General features: G+C 47.8%; 1 protein-coding gene across 2 annotated transcripts in view; it reads right to left on the bottom strand.

The window, feature by feature from the left end:
- The window catches only part of PPM1H (protein phosphatase, Mg2+/Mn2+ dependent 1H), a 231,415-nt gene that overhangs the window by 42,087 nt on the left and 167,405 nt on the right, over positions 1 to 21,923 (bottom strand). The gene's annotated exons all lie outside the window — the stretch shown is intronic.

Below are 21,923 nucleotides of genomic sequence, written 5' to 3' on the forward strand. Positions count from 1 at the left end.
TCTGGCAGTTTTGCTCAAAAGGAAGTTAAAAAACAAACAAGCAAACAAACATGGCACCGGTTGCTAGCTGTGCCCCCCTGGGCAAGGGGCACCGCCTTTTTCGGTCTGGTTTCTTCATCTGTAAAATGCAGCTCACCACACACGATGCTTTACACAAGGAAGCTCAGCACAGAGCCTGCCACTTAGTAAGGACTCCATTAGTGGTAGCTAGTACTAATATTTAGTAGATAATTAATACTTGGCATACCCGTTCCCCTTTCTGCAAGATTGGGGACAGCACTGCCTCTTCACCGCCTCAGATAAGTATTAGGAAGACTAAGTAAAAGATAGCCTAGGTTCTGCTGGTTGGCTGCTAAAAGCAAGATGCTTTTCTAAAGTGCAGTAAGAAGAAGACTTTGTGAAATGGGCTCGCAGTCCTGGGTATATCTGGGAAACTTGGGAGTGAATCTGAAATCAAACTGATGGAAGCCCCTGATATAGAGAAGAATGCAACCCAATTTAAAAAGACTTCAACCCCAGAGCTAAAGTGGGTTCATCCTTATTTTCCAGGGAGTTATTTGGATAAGTTGTTCCTTCCCGGGGGCAGAGGATCAGTGAAGTCTGCGCACCAGAGGTGCCCAGTCTCGAGGTTAGTTCTGCTGTCTGCATGGCCCTGGGCAAGTAGATAAGCTGCCCCAGACCCTCATCGATCAGAGAGCAAAAATGGAGCCTCATTCAGGGGCTCGGTGGTTGTGAGGATTAAGATGGGCTAATGAATGGGACGAGCCTGGGAGGTGTTTAGCACAGCGCCTGGCAGTGCTGAGAGCTCCATAAAAGCTTGTTGTTGCTGCCGCTGTCAGGCGAGCTCAGAGGTACTCTAGGAATTGAATTTTCAAAAGAAGAACTCTACTATTTCCTTCCTCCAAACCTACCAAATTAACACAAAGTGGAAATAGCTGCTTTGATGTTCCGATACTCACACGAACTATTTAAATCACTGTGGTATACAAGTCACTTGGGGACCGAACAGAGCTGTTATTAGAATCCACTCAGCTGGTGGACTGGATGAGTGTGTAGACCAGCGGGTCTCAACTGTAGCTGCTTACTGAATCACCTAGGAGGGCTACAAAATCTGATGCCCAGGTCACACCTCAGAGCAATCAAATCGGAACCTCTGGGGATGGGACCCAAGCAGCAGGATTTTTAAAAAGCTTTCCAGGTGATTCCAGCGTGCAGCCGAGGTTGAGAACCCCCGCTGGAGACCAAGTGTCATTAGCTAACACTCAGAATCAGTTGAACAATAAGGCCCTGTCAACTTGACCCTAAAGATGGCAGACCATATAGCTCAAGGGAGAGGGGGAAATGGCCTAAGACTGAAATGGGCACATGCAGGGCTTGCGGACCCTGGAGAGGGAGCTGTGGAGCGTGAGAAGTCAGGGCGAGACAGAGAGGAGGACGCAGTGCGGAGGGACCCAGAGAGGGGCTGGGGTCTGGAGATCCAGAGGCACAGGATTCTAGAATTAAACGGGAGGCGGGAGGCAGAAGGCGGCGGCTCTAGAATCAATGACTGGAAATTACTTCGTGCTCAGTAGAGAGCACTTCTAACAGGCTGGGAAAGGCAGTGAGAACGCTGTTCTCTGACTCCGCCACAAACCCAGAGAATTCCAGGAGCACGAAGTCTGTGTTAGCACAGCTCTGGAAGACAAGCACTCCTCTTGCAGTCGTTACTCAGAGGATCAAGTCCACGGCAATTCTAGTATTGTATTTTGGCTTCTGTTTCTTCATCTTTGAGAACAACGAAAACGTTAAAAATAGAAAACACAACTCTGGTAAAGGAAGGTTTATTCTGTTCCTGCCATGGTTGGTTTTCAGTCAAATATGAGCCCTTTTGCCTTCCCTCCCCAACAAATGACAAGAGTGAATAACTATAAACAAGGAGAGAAAGTACAACCCTGTCCCCCTCAGTCTTCTGGGTCCTAAGCACAGTTCATCATACAAAGGTAGGGGGACTTCCCTCCTCGGTTAAAGTCTTGAATAATAGACTAAAATACTCAAGAGTTGAAACTGGTAACTTGATTACCGTCTGATAAATTAACAACAGCTGACAACAATGACAGCAGCTCTGACCTGCTGCACACCTTCTACATGCCAGACCCTGGGCTGGGGGTTGCTTACATTCTCTAAAATCTCTAACAGAGCCTGCAGCGTCCTAGCTTACAGACCAGGGGACTCAGGCTCAGAGAGGTTGAGTTACTTTCCCAAGATCACGCACCGCATTAAGTGGCCTAAAGCTAGACTCAGACTTTCCCAGAAAACACACCCAAAAAAAAGGTGGACATCAGCGCTCAGCTCTGCGGATTTCTCCTTCCAGCTGAAGAATCTGAAATGAGACCATTCTTGGCCACCTCTCAGTGCGTGAAAAGCAGGCATTTGAGGTAGAAAAGGGGGCTTATGGCAAAAGAAGAAGGGGAATTTTCTGTGTGAGGCAAAAGAACGAAAGGTGACCATGTGGGGACATCACCAGTGGCTCTTCTACACGGTCTCCGGGGAAGAACAGAGGGACCTCAGGCAAGCGACGCTCTGTCGGCTAGCCCTGCCCCCGCTTCCCAGGCCAGTTCACTGTGGCCACAGAGCCCGACAGAGTCCTCTCCCACAGACAGCAGGCCTGCATCAAATCTATTCACAGTTTAAGGGGCCACGCCAGTCTCTGCCCACTTGCAAGGCCTGTCTGCTGTTCATATTACGTTACGGTCCACTTCTAGGCTGTAGGCTCAAACCTACGCTTCCAGCTTGTCCTTGGCTCCCACGCTCCTCAGCTGGGGGAGGCGAGAGGACAAGGAGAGAGGTTGAAGCTTGAGAGCTCCACGAGATGGAGGGACTTGGGACCTAAGAGGAATGGAGAATGTTTATTCCTTCACATCAGATCACATCATGATTTCTGAAATGCTGATTAAATTAAAAAACAACTCTCCAAACTGATTACTCACTAGTTTTATAATAATATAACGGACCAAAGATCATATTTAAAAAATTACTTGTCATAAGAAAGCAAAACTGAAAGGCTTAGGAAAGATTTTTAGAATAACTCTTATCTGGGGTCAATTCCTTTATGAAAATTTATGAGGTCAGTTGACAAAAGGATGAGGAAAAAAAGTAAGGCTTAAGAGGGACCTATATTAAAGGGCTTTCCCTAACTCAAAGCAGTATCCTCAGAAGTTTCCATTAAACATTTTTTTTTAAGGAGTAGTTTTCCTTGCAATGTTGATTCTGCAAAGCTGAAAAGACAAGGCACCATTGGTCTGGACCTACTGGAAAGAAAAGCTCAGCCCTAGAAGAGATTGAAAGGCCACTAAATCGGCTGTACCCCAACTGCAGGAATCCGTCCTATAGCACACCTATGAGTCCCTGGCTCCGTCCTCAGACTGCTGTAGACTGCCATGGGCCAGGAGCTTACAGCACTCAGTGTCAGCCCACTGGAGAGCTGCCCTGGGAAATTCTTTCTTAAGCTGACCCAGTCAGCCATTGGTGTGTTTGGTCTCCCTGGAAAAACATGAAATAAACCCAGTCTCCTTCTTGAGAGCTCTGCAAATACTTGAAGAAAGCTATCCTCGTTTCCTCTTTCTACTTTCTTCAGCCATTCTTCCCAGGACCTGGGGCACCATTCCTACCAACTCAAGTCACCAACCATTCAACCAATATTTATTAACTGAGCATCACACCCTGTGGTAGGGACCCTCTGGGGGCTTTCCAGATTGTCAGCATCTTCCCAGAATGACACTCAGAACTGAAAACACTTAAGATATGTAAGATGTGGTCCACTTAACAATGAAATGATTATGTCTTTGATTTAGAACTTGCTCTTTTTTAAATTACTGCAGATTATATTTGCATTCCGTGCATGCACATGTGTGTCTGTGTTATGTATGGTTTAGGGTCATATATTGAAATGATGACTGAAAGCAAACAAAAAAACCTAACCAACAAAAACCCAGTCATTCCAGGAGAAAAAAGACCTCAGAAGGTTTCTTGACTCGTCGTCGTCTCCTCTGGTTTACTCTTATGCAATGGACGTTCTACTCTAAATGGAAGACTCCATTGCCCTCAGTAATTTTATCTTGCTAATTTCAATCCATTGTTCTAACCCACAGAAGGCCTTCTGAATTCATATCCATCCAAAATACCAGCTCTCCTTCTATGCTATGTCATGTTAAATATGATAAGCAACTTTGTCATCTTCATCCACATCACTGAAAAAAAAATGCTAAGCAGAACCAAGCCATTAGAGATCTTTCTCCAGACCAAGCTAACCAGACAAGGGATGGATCGACATTTCTTTAAGGCACATGGATGAAAAGTGTGTGTACTTTGAAAAACTGTTTTCAGTATTATAATTTGTACCATGAAAATGAAAAATCTATCAATTTCCTTTTTAATACAAACAACAGACAGTAAAATAAAGCTTGGCAGAACCTTGTCTGGTGGAAAGGCACAAAAGATAGACTGTAACAGTAGAGAAGAGACAACGAGATAGAATATTTATAGTTGGGGGGCCTCTTAGGATTAAAAAAGACTGAAAAACACTGGTCCAGATAGACACTGTCCTCATGACTTTACATTCTTCGGGTATAGTTCTCAGGCCATCTATGAAGAAACTTAACTGAACCATTCTCCATGCAGTGTTTCTCCAGCTGGTCCAAAAGACTAAGAGAAGAAACTACTGAATTTCTTACAAAGTCAAAATACATCCAGGTACAGCATCATCCTGATCAACCAGCCTAGAAACTCCATCAAATAGGGGGAGAAACTGAAACCCTCACTGCCACTCCATGAGCCCCTCCCTCTGTCCACACACCCCCCTCCCTTGCCTTTCAGGACGTCCTCCCACCTCACCTGATGACTTCAGCCTAGATTCACAGATCACTTTTCCACTCTTTCCCCTACTGTTATTCTCAGCAATTTTATATGTCTAAATGTACTTCTGGTTTCCTGACTTTATGACTCCTAACCTACTTCCTGATGACCTGGTTCACTGGCCCCCATCAGCACCCGGCCGTGAGGGCAGCACCAAGAGCATCCTCTCCTCTGGAATTCACACTGTCAACCATCTCCCCTCTGTCACTCCCTTGCTGTGGCTCTCAGGCCAGTTCCTCTCCTTGGTCCCCCCATTCTAACTACCTTCCAGCTATACTTGTTTCTGATCCAGCCTCCACCTGTGGCAAATCTTTTGAAAACTTTTCTAACTAGCAGCCAAGAATTCCTTACCCCCTTGATCTTCTAGTAAGAAGGAAACACAATAGGAATTGACTATTTTATCTGTTGACATGACACCAAAATACTGCCATCTATTCCTTCCAAACAGACCGAGAATCAAAAGTTTCAACACCTTCACTGCCATCACCCCAGACCTGGCACCATCTTCCCTTGCCAACATCATTACACATGCCTCCCCAGGCCTCCCTGTGACAATCCAGGCAGGAGCGGAGGGGCTGGGGCCGGGGCCGGGGCCAGGGCCAGGGCCATGGAGGTGAGGGTGTTGAAAACTGTTCAGTTTTGTCCTTTATCTCTATTCTCAGAGCAACCAGAGCAATTATTTTAAAATGTCAGATCATGTCATTACCCTACTCAAACCCTCCGATGGCTTTCCCATGATAGGCAAAATAAAAGCCAAGCAATAAAATGACCTTCTTTAAAATCGCTCCCCTCCCCCACGTTTCCTCTTTCCCTTGTCTGCTTTATTCTTCTCCTTGTCATCTACCACCAACTAACACTTTAAGTATTTTACTTCCTTATTATGTTCATTTTCCCTTCTGCTCCCCTCACGCCCCCTGGCCCTCCTGGAGTTCTATGAGGACAGAGATTTTTGTTTTGCTACCTGTGGTTTCCCTGGTCCCTAAGGGTACCCAATGCATAATGGGTGCTGACAAATATTTGATTAAGGGAGCAAATCAATGACTACTACTTACCCTAGGTAGGGCTTTATTCTGCCCTTAATATTTTCTTGTTCTATACATATATACAAAACAAAAGCCAAGAGCCCTCCTGTGTTTTTTGCTTTCTGCGTCTCCGCTGTGCTGGCTGTGGTGGATGCCCGCTCCTGGGCATAGCCTTTCTCGCCTCTGGCTTTGGCTGGCTACGTGCTGCTCTCTGCAGTGTTGTAGACACATTCTCTGAACACGTGAACTCGAGAGGTCCCCGTGCAGCCGCACTGATGTCCTTTCACCCTTCTGATGAGTAGCAACTATAGGACTCCTCCAGGATGAATGCATCTCGACTCCATGTCAGTTTTGTAATTTTTATCAGAAAAAGCTTTGCTTGTATTTTAAGACTGGCTGCGAGGCCTCCTAGCAAATCTTCCACAGCCATTTTTCTCTCTCTAATTCACAATCATAACTCCTTGGCTTAAAATTCTCCATTGGCTCTCTTTCCACCACTTTAAAACATAACCCAACGATGAGGCCCTCTATGATCTCATCTTTGCCCGCTGCCCTGCCATCTTTTATCACTCTTCTGTGCTCTCCTAACACTGGCTTCCTTGCTGTTTCTTTACCTTGCCACGAGGCCCTGCCGTTCCCTCTGCCCGGGCTATTCTTCCCCGGATCCTCCCATAGCTGGCCCCTGAGCATCACTCAGAGAGCCTCTCTGACCGCTCATCCAAAAGGCTGGCGCTCGCTGCTCCTGCTTCAGCTCCTCATGGCCCTTACAGAACAAGGGCTAAGCACTTGTATGTTCATTCATTCAGCACTACCACATTCATTCATTTGCTTCCTCATTTGTATTCTGCCTCTCCCTCTACAACATGAGCTCCATGGAGGCAGGACTTTGTCTTTTCACTGCTTTACCCTCCTATCTACAGCCATGTGGGCACACTGTGGGTGTAAGGTAGGTCCTACCTAAATGGATGGATAAATGACCGAAAGCTGGCGCTTCCTCCTTAGCATGTGAGCTTCCCTCTGAAGAGAGACTGAAGTCGTGCCTTCCCCATCGCCGTGCCTCACGCTAAGCTCTCCTGTGGCTGAAACTGAGGGCTGAGTGCCGTCAGTGACAGCCTGGACTTTTGTTTGCCTCTTCATATTAAAATTTTAGGTTCCCTTTTATTACCTATATATTAGTAGATAGTTAGAAAGTGATAAAAACTAGCATTTACGATCCTCTTGCCTACTACTTTCTCCTGTTAATTCCCAAGCACCACCTCCAGAATGGAAGTTTTTTGTTGCAATTGTTCTCCAGGGTTTAGAGTGTTACTTAGACAATTTTCTTCTTCCATATTAAAGTCTACTTGCTAAGGCAAGTCTCTTAAGAAAGTTCTTCCTAGTCTTGGCTGGATGCCTCCATTCCCAGCCCCAGCCCCTACTCTGACTTCTGAACCCACAAGCCAGGAACCCGGAGTTCACGCTTTGGCATCATCCACTTAGATCACTTCCCACGATCTCCCTTCACTCCTAAGTCGTGACCTTTAATTAGAAAGAGGGACAGAAATACCGCTGGCTTTCCTAGGCCTGAATTTCCTTAGCCATACTTCAAAGTCATTTAAGAAGAACGCGACCCTTTCTGGAGAGGGTATCGGACCCTCTTCCTTCGGGGCCTGACGAATCTTAACAATCCACATGTGCGACTCCAATGACACGCATCAGTGAGGCACATTCTTCCACTGGCTGACCTCTCGACATGGCCTTGGACGCCCCTCCTCCTCTGGGACTCCTTCTTCCTGGATTCTTTCTCCCCTCCTGGCAGAGCCCACTGTGGCGTATGAAAGACCACCAGGCTTGGAGTCAGAGGTCTTGAAGTCACAGCTCAGTCCTCTCGTGAACTAGTGTGTGAACTTGGGGAAGTCCCTCCACCTCACTGGATTTGCTTCTTCAGCTGCGTTCTTTGTGGAGGGTTGCAAGGATTAAATGCAAACACGTCTGGGAAAGTCCTTGGTGAAGGATACGGTGCTATTTAACTAAGCTGTGGCTATGAAGGTCTCAGGAGCCTCTTTCTTCACTGCAGATGTAGAGCACAGATAACTGGTGACCAGAGGCAGGAAGACAGCACATCCCCCCCAGGAAAACCACTTCTTGCTGAGCTCCCAGTGAGCCACCCCAATTCATACTTTTTCTACTGTTGCTAATGCTATCAAATCATGAAGGACAGCACCTGTGCAACTTTATGCAGAAAAGTCAATGGTTCTGCTCTAAAGTGAAGACTCAGAAGGATATTTCAGAGCTAACAATCTAAATGGGGTGCTTTTGGGTTGGTCTGAAATAGTCATAAAAGGAGAATTTTCCTCCCTCAGCTAGAAGCTCAGCACACCCCTAGGAGGGAGGTAAAAGTCACAGGAAGTCCCATTTTACTCATAGCAGAAACCAAGTCCTAGGCAGACAGAGGCACAGTTCACGGGGGCTGAGCAGGTGTGGATGGAGGATGCTGAGCAGAACCATCTACCACTTTGGTCCCCAATTCTGCCTTCTTACACCAAATCTCCATAGAAGCCTGACTCCCAGGAGGCCCAGGATGAAACACCACCCAGGCCTGGCTGGTCAGGAACAGACACGTGTCTGGAGCCCAAATGCCCCTCGTGGCTTTTAAGTGCTTGGCATGACCCCAATGAAGCAATTCACGGAGTCCTCAGAGGCCCTCCCGTCAACTCGCCCCTTCCCGCCCCCTCCTCCCCAGACCTTCCTGGAAAAAGCAACACAGGCTCGGCAGTCACTTCATGCGTCCCTTGTCCTGCCAGCCATCTGTATTTCCAAAGAAATCAAACCCGAAGCCTGACTACCGAGCTCCGGAAACAGAGGCAGTTTGCTGCTCCTTGAGATGGCCCCCCAGAAGCAGCCGCTCTCCCCGCCCGCTCGCTGCACGGATATTTGTGATCCGTGCGTGCATGTCTTTCCTTTAAGGCAACAAAGGATGATTTTGGTATTTTATTAGGTCTTACTCTTATTTTTTAAATATCTTAAGAGGACTTCTTTCCTGGCTTCAAATATTCACAGTTAAAGCCCCAGAAATTTCTCAGATTTGTCTTCAGATCCAATCACAACATGCTGGAAAAATGTCACTCAACTGTCTGGGAGGGTGAATCTGAGCCAAGCTTAATGAGGTTAGGCTCAAGTCGGAGCTGTGCAGTGAGGGCGAGAGGCAGCCCTGGGAGCCCCAGGGTGCGTTGGACGAGGCTGAGAAACGTCCCACATCCAGCAGCTAGTCTGAGGGTTTAGAAGGACCCTGTATAGCGTTTCTGGGCACAGCCAACATCTCTGCCACAGGCTCACCACTGGAGAGCCGGCTTTAGTTGTTTGTAAATCTAAGCTTTAGGGGATCGGATCATAATTAACACATCGGGTCCCTGGATTTATGTGCTAGGAGTTGTCGTCAACAGGTATCTTGATTACATGATTCCTGGGACAGTCTCCCTGGGAGGCCAGAGCTCTATAGACAAACGCTGCCTTGTCTTCTCCTCTTGGTCCTTGGAGTATCGTTTACATTAGTTGAAGCCTGCAGGCCCTAAGCTACACACAAGTATGTGTTTGTGCTGATACAGTTACACAGTCTCAATTCAGGCACAAGCAGCACGCTCTAACTGTGAGAGTGTGATTAACATTTAGTGATGGAACTGAAGAGAGCTGGTCGGTGCAATGCCACCTAGCTTGTGCATGTCGGGCTGGCTGTGAGGAGAGCAAAAAAAGAAAGGGGGCACCTTCCCACCATCTTTCCAGGGAAACATTTTCCATAATGGGGCCCAAGCTCTGTTCCCAACACTGCAGTTGCCCTTGAGGAAATCCCCCGATTAGTAGGGCTGACCGACCCACACGCCCTGGGAAAATGCCTACCTCCCCACTTCCTCCTGTCAGCGTGCCCGAACCAGATCCTGCCTGGAGTTTTGGGAGTGGGAACCATTCCTCCCCTTTGGCCTAAAGACTCGTCTTCCTACCACTGGGCCTCTGGGCGATAGCAAGAGGCAATGGACCCTGCTTTCATTTCTGGTCCCTGTGCTCTGGGAGAATCTCCCGGGTCACAGCAGAGTTTTCACACTTTGTGACTCACTGTAAGCAACTATCAATCTTGTTAACTCAGTGTACACACAAACACATCTCAAAAAACAGTATTTACCCTTACCCGGTGATATATACTTTGATGGGTTTTTTTCTCCCTATGCTACTTAATTTGTTTAAAATGCTTATCTCCATACACTAAATTGATTTCAAAACCCACTAATGGGTCCCTACCCACTGTTGAAAATTTGGGTGGAGGAAAAGACCCCACCTTTAGTAGCTCCCAATCAGGAGCGCAGGCTTTTGACTGGATGAGAGCAATGGGTCCTGCTGGATTCATTTGTGATTGTTTACTGAGCACCCACTAAGTGACAGGCACCAGCACAGGCGCTGGGAACGTGGAGATAAATAAAGTCAATAAAGTGAAGGTCATCTCTTGACTCACGGGCCCAAGCTTAGCAGTAGAAAAGGACTGAATGCTTTGAATCGGCCTTTTAAAAATATAATCAATCACGTGTGTATGTAAAACAGAACCAGTAATATTTCAGGATAAAACATTCTAGATGACTTTTAGGGGACATTTCAGATTTGGAAGTTGTTTCTGATCCAGTGTCCGCTTGCTGTTCATTAGCACTTGGCTAGCAGAACTTCATATTCTAATCAATAACATTTAGATCTCCCATGGGTGTGAGGCAGAGATCCTCATTTTATGAGCACACAAACATGGAATGATTTCTGCTTTCTTGGGGACCATTCCTCTGAAATAAGCATGCATTTCATTGACAACGGCCTTTATGTGGAATGACACCAAGTCCATATATACACAAATCAGGAGATAAACAAAAATGACCCCACAGCCACGAATGGTGGGGAGAAAATAGCACATGGATTGTTGGCTACAAAGAGGGTTTTAACTGCAGCCGCCAGTTCCTCGGTGCTGGTCTGCAGCCCTGCATCCCAAAGCTTCTCTCACTCCGGTCACATGGACATCTGTGCCCCAGAGCACCAAGTCCTGCAGTGTCCTGGGGCGGGGAGGGAGGGACTCCCACTCTGGAACTCTCACCTACGCTACATCGTTTCAATATTACCATTCGCCTGCCCTTGAATTGGTAACATCACATGGGGCAGAGCTCAAGTATCTCAAAGCAAGCATCGATGCTTTTCCAAGTCTTCTGTTTTATCTTCAAAAGCCATGAGAATTTTTTGCATAAGCATGCACATAACCAACATTTATTTCAACACACAAAAATATCCCCCCTCTCTACCCTCAAATCTTCAGGTGAAATAGATGTTTATCCTGTGGATTCCCATATGCTTCTGGAATCTTCTGCTAACCCTCACACAGCTTGAGCCCCACGGTAAGAAGCACAGGCCTGGGCAATGGTTACCAGTCTTGACCAATGGGAGGACCACAGCACACAGCTCCTGCAGCAAGGTGGCCCTGCTGTTTTAGACGATGGACTGCAAAGGCAGCAACTGTTCAATTTTCTGGGGTCGCCTCACCCTAGCACTTACAGAACCTAATAATCCCAACATTTATCGTACACTGGCTTTGTTCTAGGCACTGTTCTAAGCACTTACATTTTTAAATTACACAAATGTAATTTAAATTTAAAATTACCCATTACACAAATAAGAAAATAGAGACCACGCAACTAGGAAACAGTAGGGGTCATTAGAGGTCAAGTTCAAGTCCAGGTCTACCCCAAAGTGCATTGAGCTCTTAACCGTGGTTCTCTGCCTCTCCTGGAGGAGCGAATCTGTGTAGACATCATAAACTGGCATAATATGCAACAGAATGCTCAACCACTCATCCTCATAGTAAATCAAACATTTTTTAAAATTCTACCCTCCCTCCTTGAGGTTTTTACAGCGGTCAGTCGCACCAAAGTTTAACCATATACCTTCTCAGGCTTTTTCTTCTCTTGACAATACGGCGGATGTCCAGGTCACCGCAGAATTAGGTTTAACCTGAGCTTTGGCTTCCAAATTGTTTGGCTGTTAATAAATCGAGACTCTAAGACTTCAAACTTAGGTTCCTAGTTTTTCATGGGTGACCCAAGGCCGCCAAGAAGGATTAGGCATTTTGGGGAAGGGAGGATCATTTACTCAGGATGAACAGGAAGGAGAAACCAGCAAGTCAGATGCCCTGGGAGCACAGTCGCCTGACCCACCCCACATATTTACAGCCTGCGCGGGGCCAGAACCATGCAGGTTATGGGCACACGTATCAATAAGGAAAAAGAGAGGCTTGGCTGGACTCTGACCCACTGCTGGCACCTAAAGGTTTATCACCCCTTCTCCTCCAAAGCCAGTCCAGCCCGCTGCCCCTCCTGAACACAGTCCCTGGCCTACGCAGGTGGGAAAAGAGGTTCCCAAGCAAAGCAGGAGAAGACCAGCAGTCACCAACCTGCCACAGAGCCCAGGCTGCCCAGTGCTCGTCAATCAATCATTTCTGCAAGCTCTTGCTCGCATCCATGGTAAGAAGCCCAGGGCTGCCCAAGGTCAATGTTTAAGGAGATACAAGAATCACCTGGGAGGCTTGAAAAAGACCACAACAGATTCCAGGACCTCAGGGATTCTGGGATGGTCTTAATAATCACCCCAGGTGAAAAAGCTTCACTGTGGGTAAACATCTCTGCACCAGCTTTGGTACAGGATTATAATCACCTATCCCTGGGCCTCTCCTACACTTGACTGTAAGCACCAGGAGGGCAGGGAGTGTCTTTTCTTCTTTGTGTCTCCATCACCCAACACAACACTGGTTCACTGAATGAATGTGGTTAAAGCTGATTAGCCCACAGAGATGAAGCCCTGTGCTCTGTCCCTTAAGCCACTGAGCACGATGCATAGCATCTGATTTCCCTGAGGGATGGACAAGGCTGATCTAATCTGCGTGGAATCTGAACCTAGATTTGGCAGCGTACTATTGCCTTTTCCAGAGCAATAAGGTGAAGAACAAAAAGTGAATGTGTTACCAGCATTTCCAGTTCTTACAGAAAGATTTGTATTCAGTTCTTTAGCAAGGAAGAGACATAAAACCTTACTCTTGCTCTGGCTAAGTCTTTGATTGACTTGTCTGAAGGGAAGAGGAACAAGACGGTAAGATGAGATCTTTCAGGGTTTGGCGTGACGGTTCTCCAACTCTCGCATGTGGATTCCTGGGATAAGCCCAGAACCAGGGGTTTTAAACCAGCACCCCAGCTGATTCTGATGAAGATGCGCCCAGGCCTTGCTGGGTTAGCAGCTTCATGGGATTTTTCAGCTCGATACTAGCAACACTGGTTTTTTCCTACTTTGAAACCTGGTGGGCAGAGAAGGGGTGGCAGGGAAAAGGAAAAACTTTTTCAAGCTCTGGTAAGAGTGAAATTTTGTAACTGGAGGAGGGTAGGTTGGACATAGGAAGATGTTTCCTTGGCAGAGTCGTAAAGTATCTGGAAATCTGTGGGAGGGTTGTAGCACTTGCATCTCTGGAACCTCCTTCAAAACAGGTTCTTATAAACAGGCTGAGGATTGGACTATATGTCCTTCTAAATACACTGTCAGCTCTGCATCTCCACCCTGCTATGTGTCATTTTCATACTTTTCGGAGCTGTGGAGCTCTTATGGGGGGGAAAATAAAATTGTGAGTTATTGCCATCCTTAGCATGGCATTCAAAGTTCCCCCTGAGTTGACTCCAGTCTACTTACCTGGTCCCAGGGTTTGCTTCACGCCCTCTCACTTCCCTCTACATGTCACTTACGTTAGGCTGCCACCAGGACGGTGATCTAACAGATACGTACCAATCTAAGTGTGTACAGAGGGTTAAAATATTGAAATACTCTGTCCCAGCTGGCAGATAATGGCAGTCCCAAGCTCTGGAACCCCCCATCTGCTGTTCTGGACCCTCCCCTGGAACCCCCAACATGTATAAATACAGTTAACAGCTGGCCCAGCAGGGACACTTCTGGAACCCTGCTGCAGCCCAGCTGGAGCCTACTCCTCTATGCTGACTCTTAAAATATTTTGAATATCTTCAAATATTCCCACATTCCCAAAACACGCATCTTATTTCCATGCCTCTGGGCTTCCGTTTGTGCTGTGCCCTCTGCTCAGAATGTCCTTCCCTTCTGCCCTCAAGCCTCTTGAAACTCCTCTCATATTTCAGACCTTTGGTTCAAACACAACATTCTCCATGAAGTCTTCCCCAACGCCAGTCTCCTCTCTTAAAAACCCACTCCCTCTCCCACAGCCACAAAGCCTTTTCTTTAATCCCCTTTCGATAAGCCCTATATTCTGTCTTGCTTTAGTTGTTTATGTAGAAATTCCAACAGATCTATCTCCCTCGCTCCTGAGATTTTAAGAAGAGATTTATAGGTAGAATGGTATTGTTCAATAAATTTCCAGAAAGCCAGCTGGTCATCTCTATGCAGCTAACACAGTCCTGCCTGATAAGACCCCTCTAAGCTGAGGTCATCTGTGGCCACTGACGTGCTTGGTATCCCAGCTCCCTGGGTGCGGCTCAGGAGGGCTGCAGTGGCACCTTAAAAGGTCCAGCAGCCAGGACTCAGAAGGGAGACACAAAGTCAGCATATGGGCCAAAAAAAGTGCCAAGATAAACAAGAACATCCTACCTAGCAGTGCCCAGGGATGCAAGGGCTGGTGCGATGGCTTCCTAGTCGTACTGATGGTGTCTCTTCTCAGATGAGAGCCCCTCCTGCCACATGGAGGACAGACCAGAAAGTCAGAGCAGCCAGCACACGCTGACCTTGCTTCAGCCTTCTGCTTCTCTAAACTGCCTTCCTCTTCCTTGTTGGTTTCTAGCCTCTCGTTATCTGGAGGAACAATCTCAATGCATACTAGGCTGTAACCCTCCTGAGGCAGGGATCAGATCTGGCCGACCCTTCTGCTCCCCATAATGTCCAGTGATTACAAGATGAGACCCAGAGAGCACTTACGACAGGCCAGGCTTTGTTCAATGCACTTGACTATACTAACTCATGACGGCCTAGATACTGTCATTAGCCCCATTTACAAACGGGAAAACTGAGGCAGAGAGAGGTGACCTGATTTGTCCAAGACACATTTGGGGACTGGCCCAGCCAGGCAGTCTCGCTGCATGTCCCTGTTCTTAACTGTACTTAATGCCTACTAGGCAGCAGGTGTACAAGAAAGGTTTGCCAAAGATAAAACCAGTATCCTCTGGGATTCCTTGGATAAAAGGACACTGGCTATTCGAACAGGGATTTTTGCAAGCACTTGATATCCTAAAACTTCCCCAGATGACCTGGAGCTAAGTCACCACACATGTACTGTAGAGCCCCAACAATGGTCGCTGGGGAAGAGCGGTACATACGCTCCGCTTAAGCCTGTATGAATGGGTTCGGATAAATGCTGTGACTGTTCAAAGGGCCTGAGGGGGAAAGGAAGGCTTGGAAGTGGTTGGGCCACTTTAAGAATGATAAATCTACACTTATCATTAAAGCAGCGAGAGGTGTGCGTGTGAGTGTGTATAGAGCGAGTGGACCATCAATAGGGAGCAGGCTGGCTGGGATCTCTTTTCTTTCTCCTCGCTGTGGCCTGACAATGCCTGTCTGTCTTGGCTTCCAACCATCTGTAAAGCCCTCATAGCTTCCACTGGCCTCACGGGCAGAGTGGTGGGGAGGAGGGCGGTGCAGAGCCAGGAGTCATTTATCACTGTCAGGAGGTGGGCGGCACACAGCAGGGCAGGCTTTCTTTCCTGCTGCTCCTGCAGCTAGAGCTGCAAATCTTGAAAAGATGCAGAACATGCACATCGCAAATAACCATTCATCATCTCCGGCTCCGGGAGCCCCAGGAGGGGCCCCTCCCTGCGGGAGGCTGACTTGCTCGGACTGGAACTTGGAACATGCGGGCCTTTTGGGATGTCTGATCCCTGTCCCAGCCAACCCCCGTCCTGGACAATCTATTGAGGTTTGGGGTTAAAATTCTCTGAAATGACATCCAACCTCCTCCTTTCCCCACAAAGTCAGATTTCCAGATTCCTGCCAAAGTGCCCATAATCATTGAATTATGAGATACAAATGGCTGGGAGGAAATTGATACCAGGTTTAACTAGGGAAAGGCCTGTTTTCTTGGGAAGTAATTATAAAATTAAAATGTGATATTCCTCTGGTGAGTCTAAAAAGCTTCCCGTGAGTTCTACCGCACAACGGCAATGCCAGGATTCGCCCTGAGGTGGAACCGAGGAATCCTTCCGCGCCCCAACAATGCCAGTCAGAGACACTGCAGATGAAGTTCCAGAGACTGGGTTAAAAGTGATTAGACACAAAAAGAAGGAACAGGATAGGGTTTGAATTTTCCAATTACTCTTTAAAACTCAAGAGTCAGGCTGTTAGAAAGTGCAGGCTTTCCAAGTAAGACTAATAATGCTGAGTTAATTAGGTCCACAGGCATGGCCAACAGATAAATTCAGGCTCAAAAGAGGGACACTGTCCCTTTAAAAGCTGCCTGGGGATCCATGGAAAAGCTAATGAGGGGTGTCAGTTGGGGCTGCTTTATTAGGCGCTCCTCCGGAGGATAAAGCCCGGGGTTTCTGTAACAGGGCTTCTGTGCTTGATTCAATAAATCAATTTATATTAAATGCGGGTGCAGCTCTGCAGTTGGCTTCATAAAACCTTCTGTGGCATTTCTCAATCCACTTCCCCGTGGCCGCCTGAACGCTGTCAGAGGGCATGGAAAAGAGCAATAAAGAATCTGGTAGAAGCCGTATCTACAGTATTTGTACAACTCAAGCCAGCAGCTCTAGACCACACTGGGGGCCGCCTCCTGGGAGTTCCTCTCCAGAAAACGTCTGGATTGTTGGAAGAAGCCCCCTGCCAGGGGGTGGGCTGGGGCGGCTGTGACTCTCCACCCTGAACTGGACTCCAGGCTGCAGACGGAGAATAAAGGTCGCCCCAAACAGAACAGAATCTTTTTTTCTGCTCCTCAGGGTCTGAAACACTCTCCCAGAAGTAAAAGGAAAAGCAAGAGGAACAGAAATGCCAACACTGGTACCAGTACGCCCAGGAGGCAGTGGGGAGAGGCTGGGGGAGAGAGGCGTGCTACTGACCAGGGCGGATGCAATGGGTCTCCCTCCCGGCTGGCCAGCACGCTTGCCAATGAGCGACCGCCGGACATGAGTTGTCCCTAAACACGATGGCTGATGCCCCTGAAGATCTGGAAAGTGGAGTGAAGCCCATCCCCCAGCAGACTCAGAGTCTAGCAGTAGTGGGGCCAGAAGCCACAGAATGTGGCCACCCCATTTCGCTCGCCCTTTCTGTGCTCAGCTGTTCAGTTGCTTTGTTTTGTTAACTCTTCGCTGTTGGGATGTTCTGTTACAGCACCGTCCTCCACCCGCAACCTTACATGGTCTAGATTGCAGGGCCAGCCGGTAGAACTTCTTGTGAAGATGGAAATGTTCTGTATCTGCACTGTCCCATTCAGTAGCCACGAGCCAACTGTGGCTACTGAGCAATGGAGATGTGGTTAGTACAACTTGGGAAATGAATTTTTAATTTTATTTAATTTTAACTAATTTAAATGTAAATGGCCACAGGTGGCTAGAGGCCACTATGCTGAGAGGACACAACAGAAAAGGTTTCCTTTGCCTTAGTGAAAGCAGTGTGAGCTGCAAGGAGAAAATGGTGGTTGACCCCACTCTGTTCCACTGGAAAATCCTCTGATTGGCTCATAGTTTTAAGGGAAACAGAGGAGGGAAAATTACCCTGATGTGCTGTCAATTTGGAATCATAAAGAGTTAAGGGCTGCAAGAGAGAAAAACGAAAGGATACCATCTCTGGAATCTTCCTAATGGAATCTGTCTTTTCCAGAAGCTCTGCAAAGCAGAGCAAAGCCCATCCCCCACCAGACATGGAGGTTGGCTGTAAGGGGCATAGGAAGCATTTTTAAACAAACCAGAGACCTAAGCCCAGGATTTGTCCAAGGCCCCAGAACCTTGGCAGAGCAAGGACCAGTACCCAAGCAGCGTATCTCCCCAGGTGGTCCTCTCTTTACTAAGGAAGGCACGCCATCTCAAGTCGCTGGTCCAGCCTGTCCTCTGAAAGAAGACCATCATAAATGCAAAAAAAAGTTTTGCTTAAAGAAAGAATTCTGGTGTACTTTACGCATAACCAGAACCATCTGGAAGCAATCTCGTATACACACGATGGACTTCTCTTCCTCTTTGGCCCTCGCTCTCTCTACAAATCCCATCAGCACAGGAACAGCTGCCGGGGAACCTGGCCCGCCGCCAGGGGTGAAGCCACAGCCCCTTCCCCCACGAACGTCCTCCTGGGCCCCCAGTTTGCTCGTCACCCCATGTGGCTGGACACGGAGCACGAAGAACACTGATCCTACGTGACAAAGCGAAACCACCAGCACTCACAGGAGCAGGGACCTGGTGCCACAAGCCAGCTGTGAGAAACTGTTGTTTCAACTCGGTAACATAGATGCTTGCCAGCAAATTACGGCCTGAGCCGGCCCAGAGGGTGGCGGGTCGGACACAGAGCTCCCGGTGCCAGCTAGAGCGCATTGTGCGACAGCAGCTCTGCACAAAGCCTGGGAGGAGGGGCGCCGGCTGGCACTGAGAGCAAGGCTGGGGTTCTGGCACCAGGACCAGGGACACCAGGCACAGAAGGTGAGAGCTGGGCCACATCAGGGACCAAGTCAGCACTGGGGGTGCTGTGAAGAAACCGCCTTTGTGAACCAAACCAATGTGCTGACCATCTGAGGAGAGGGGGAAGGGAGGTGGGGAGCCAGGGGAGAGACAGATTTCATTCTGAAGGGCCTGGGGACAATAACCTTTTGTCCTCTGTACAATCTGGGCCTGCCAAGCTGCTTGCAGTCTCTGAGAAAGCATGAGGGTGGGAGAGGAAGGATCCCGGTCAGGAGGCAACAGACTCATCCTTAATTACAGACAAGGCTCCCAGAGCTGACATCCTCCCCCACTTCCTCCCCGCTGCCGACACGCCACAGAAAGCTGGCCGGATGCTCCTCTAGCCAGGGCCGCCGTTTCCCTAGGCCTACCATCAGCACCCCCAAATCGCACATGGACTCAGGGGCAAGCATGAAGCATCATGATTCAACTTGGCCGACGGTCTTTCAGGTCAGATTCAGATTAGAAAAGTTACCTCCTCAGCAGCTCCTGCAACGCTTTGTTCCCTCCTCTTGTCCTCTAAAGGACTGTTAAGGGGACAGTAATCTCGGCAGATAGAGGTCCCCTGTTTAAATGGACATCGCAGCCCAAAGTGGAATAATTACATCCAATCTTACCCTGGAGAAACGTCGTCTGGTGCGTTTTATCAGAGAGAGCCCTGGACTAAGAGTCAGAGCCCTGGGTTGTAGTCATTATTCTGACACTTCTGTGCTGGTGGAAGCTGAGCAAACCATCTAACCTCTGTGAGCCTCAAGCAGCTCACCTGCACAATGGGAACAAGGAGGAGGGGCCATTCAGCATTTGGGAGTTCACCACAGTAGTAAACAGGGTACACCCTGAAGGGGTGCTGCCTGGCCTCACAACCCAGCTTCTCCTCTCACTAGCTGTGTGACCTTGAGCAACTCAGCCTCTGTGCCTCAGTTTCCTCATCTGTAAAATGTCTAGTTTATAGGGTTGTTCAATATGAGGAGTCATGTACAGCTCTCATCACCATGCATGGCCTATAGCTCTCCCTAAGTGTCAGCTAGCCCCAATACTGTCATGATTAGTGGGGGACAAGGGGAGAGAAAAATTCCTGTAACTAGGTATTTACTACAAGGATTAAACAGCTCTGCAATAGGTGAACCCTGTGTGTGTGTGTAAGAAAGAGAGCAAAAGAGTAACTGTGTGCCTATAAAATTGGATATAATCTAGGCCCTGAACTTATCTACATTTAAAAAATTATAAAATGGGGGTAATCTTTAGCCATTTGTTTACCAACCTTGTTCTGACTGCTTAGATCTAATTTAGCTTTCTGGAATAGAAAGAACATACAAACAGCCTCACCTCAAGCTCCACGTCTCGTTTGCGAGTTCCTCATGCCTCCCCTTCCCATGGACCAACCACAACACCGACCTGCCCTTGTCGATGTCTGCCCTTCCCCTCCTTGTCCTCCTTTCATACAACAAACACTCGCTGTTTGTCTACTATGTGTAAGGCGCAGGACGTGGCCGGGGCTCCCCCTCAGGGCACGTATGGACTAGCTGAAGAGACATATTTAAACAGATCACTGGAGTAATTGATGACTGACCCCCTTCCATTTATCCCTTGGCCTAAATCATCTAGTTTCTTGTTCACTTCCTTCCCTTCTCTGCTTTCTGCTTCCATCCTCTACTGCGCCCTGGAGACCTCACATATTTATTTCCATGATGGTTTTTTTCTGGGTACCCGAATCTGTTTTCTCTCTCAGGCAGTCTCCTTCATACTCCTCTTAGAACCACCTTCCTAAAACATTGCTTTCATCATTCATTTTCCTTCTTAGAAACATGCAAAAGGAACTACAGCCTCCTACGGTACATCTAAATCTCTCTGCCTAGCTTCCCTCATCCTCGATTATGTTCCCTCCACCCCAGCTCAGTCTGATTTCCCCCAGATGCTCGCCTTCTTTTGGGCCCTTTTCCTCGCTGCCTCTTAGATCTACTCTTTTTGTTTTTGCATTTACAAGCAAAACTGTAATGCTCCTGACCTGTGATGCCTTTCTGTCGCGAACGCTAAAAAACCCAGATCAAACCCCACCTCGTTTTTCCGAACTGCAGTAGGCCTCACCTTCAACTTTTCTGTAAGAAGTGCTAATTTTGCTGATTAAATAAAATGAATTTACAAAGAAAACCCAGTTGGGTTAGGATAATGACTCTGGGGGCACCAACACTCCAGAACTCAGAGCTACAAATATGGTGAATCCTTCCCAATCAATTCACTCATGTTTCAGACCCGGGGTAAATATTTGAGGCTTTGTAGGGGATGCAGTGTCTGCTGCAGACTCAGCTGCCCTGTGAAGTGTGCAGGTAGAAGATCAAATGTACAGAAAGGAATGTGGCTGCATTAAAAAAAATTACGTACAGAAAGGGGCCCATGGGTGGAATTTGGCTATGGGGCCATGGTTTGCTGACCCTGTTCTAGAAGAAGAAGAGTGGATACTGGTGAGTATGCTCTATTTTAGATGGCAGAGGATAAGCAGAAGGGCCTTTAATCAGCCCCGTATCTTCCCTGGGAAGCTCAGCTGTTCCTTTAAGTCAGGGTGTAGCCCACGAGTAGATTTCCAGCCTGGAAATCATCACCATGGGAATTTGGGCTGTGACCATCTGTTCTAGCTATTTTGGTCAATGAAGAAGAGATCATGGAATCTACTTCTTCGCCTGTGTTGCAGATACAGTGAGGAGAGAGTCCCTTGTCTCATTCTGCTGTCCTGCAGCCTGGGAGGAGGCTCCCAGGTCAGTATCTCAGGGCCTAAGGGGACACCTTCGCCCCACTTCTATGTGCCGGGCGCTGCCCTCTTTCCTCCTCACAGCAATCCTATGACATAGAAGTACCTGATCATCACATCTACTTCTCAGAAGACATGGATGAGGTTCTCAGTCAAAGTGAGCCACGGATCTTGGTGCTTATATAGGTGTGTTTTGGGAATAAGATGCCTCCGTCAAGATTTCTTATTTCAGTTGGTATGTGCTAAAATAATGAGGATAGCTCATTGCCTGTAGTCTTTACAACGACCCTTCAGAAAGTGTATATTTTTCCACTTCATCCACGGAAAATTAGGCTCATGGAGGAAGCAGTTTATCCAACTTTGCCTATTCAGAAAGGTCAGAGCTGTGTTCAGATCTAAGCCAGTGTGGCCCAATAAACCTCTGGCATGTTCCTTCGAGCCCCTGACCTAAAAAAACAAGTTTAATGTGTTTTAAGAGCCCCCAAATGCTTGTGCTGTGTGACGTGAGGAATTATGTCAGCTTTACAGGGTCCAGCACCCCCAGAAGGACCTCAGGGAAGCAGACAGGTAAACCAGCAC

The sequence above is a fragment of the Equus przewalskii genome, chromosome 5 (assembly GCF_037783145.1).
Source record: "Equus przewalskii isolate Varuska chromosome 5, EquPr2, whole genome shotgun sequence".
NCBI classification, from domain to species: Eukaryota; Metazoa; Chordata; class Mammalia; order Perissodactyla; family Equidae; genus Equus; species Equus przewalskii.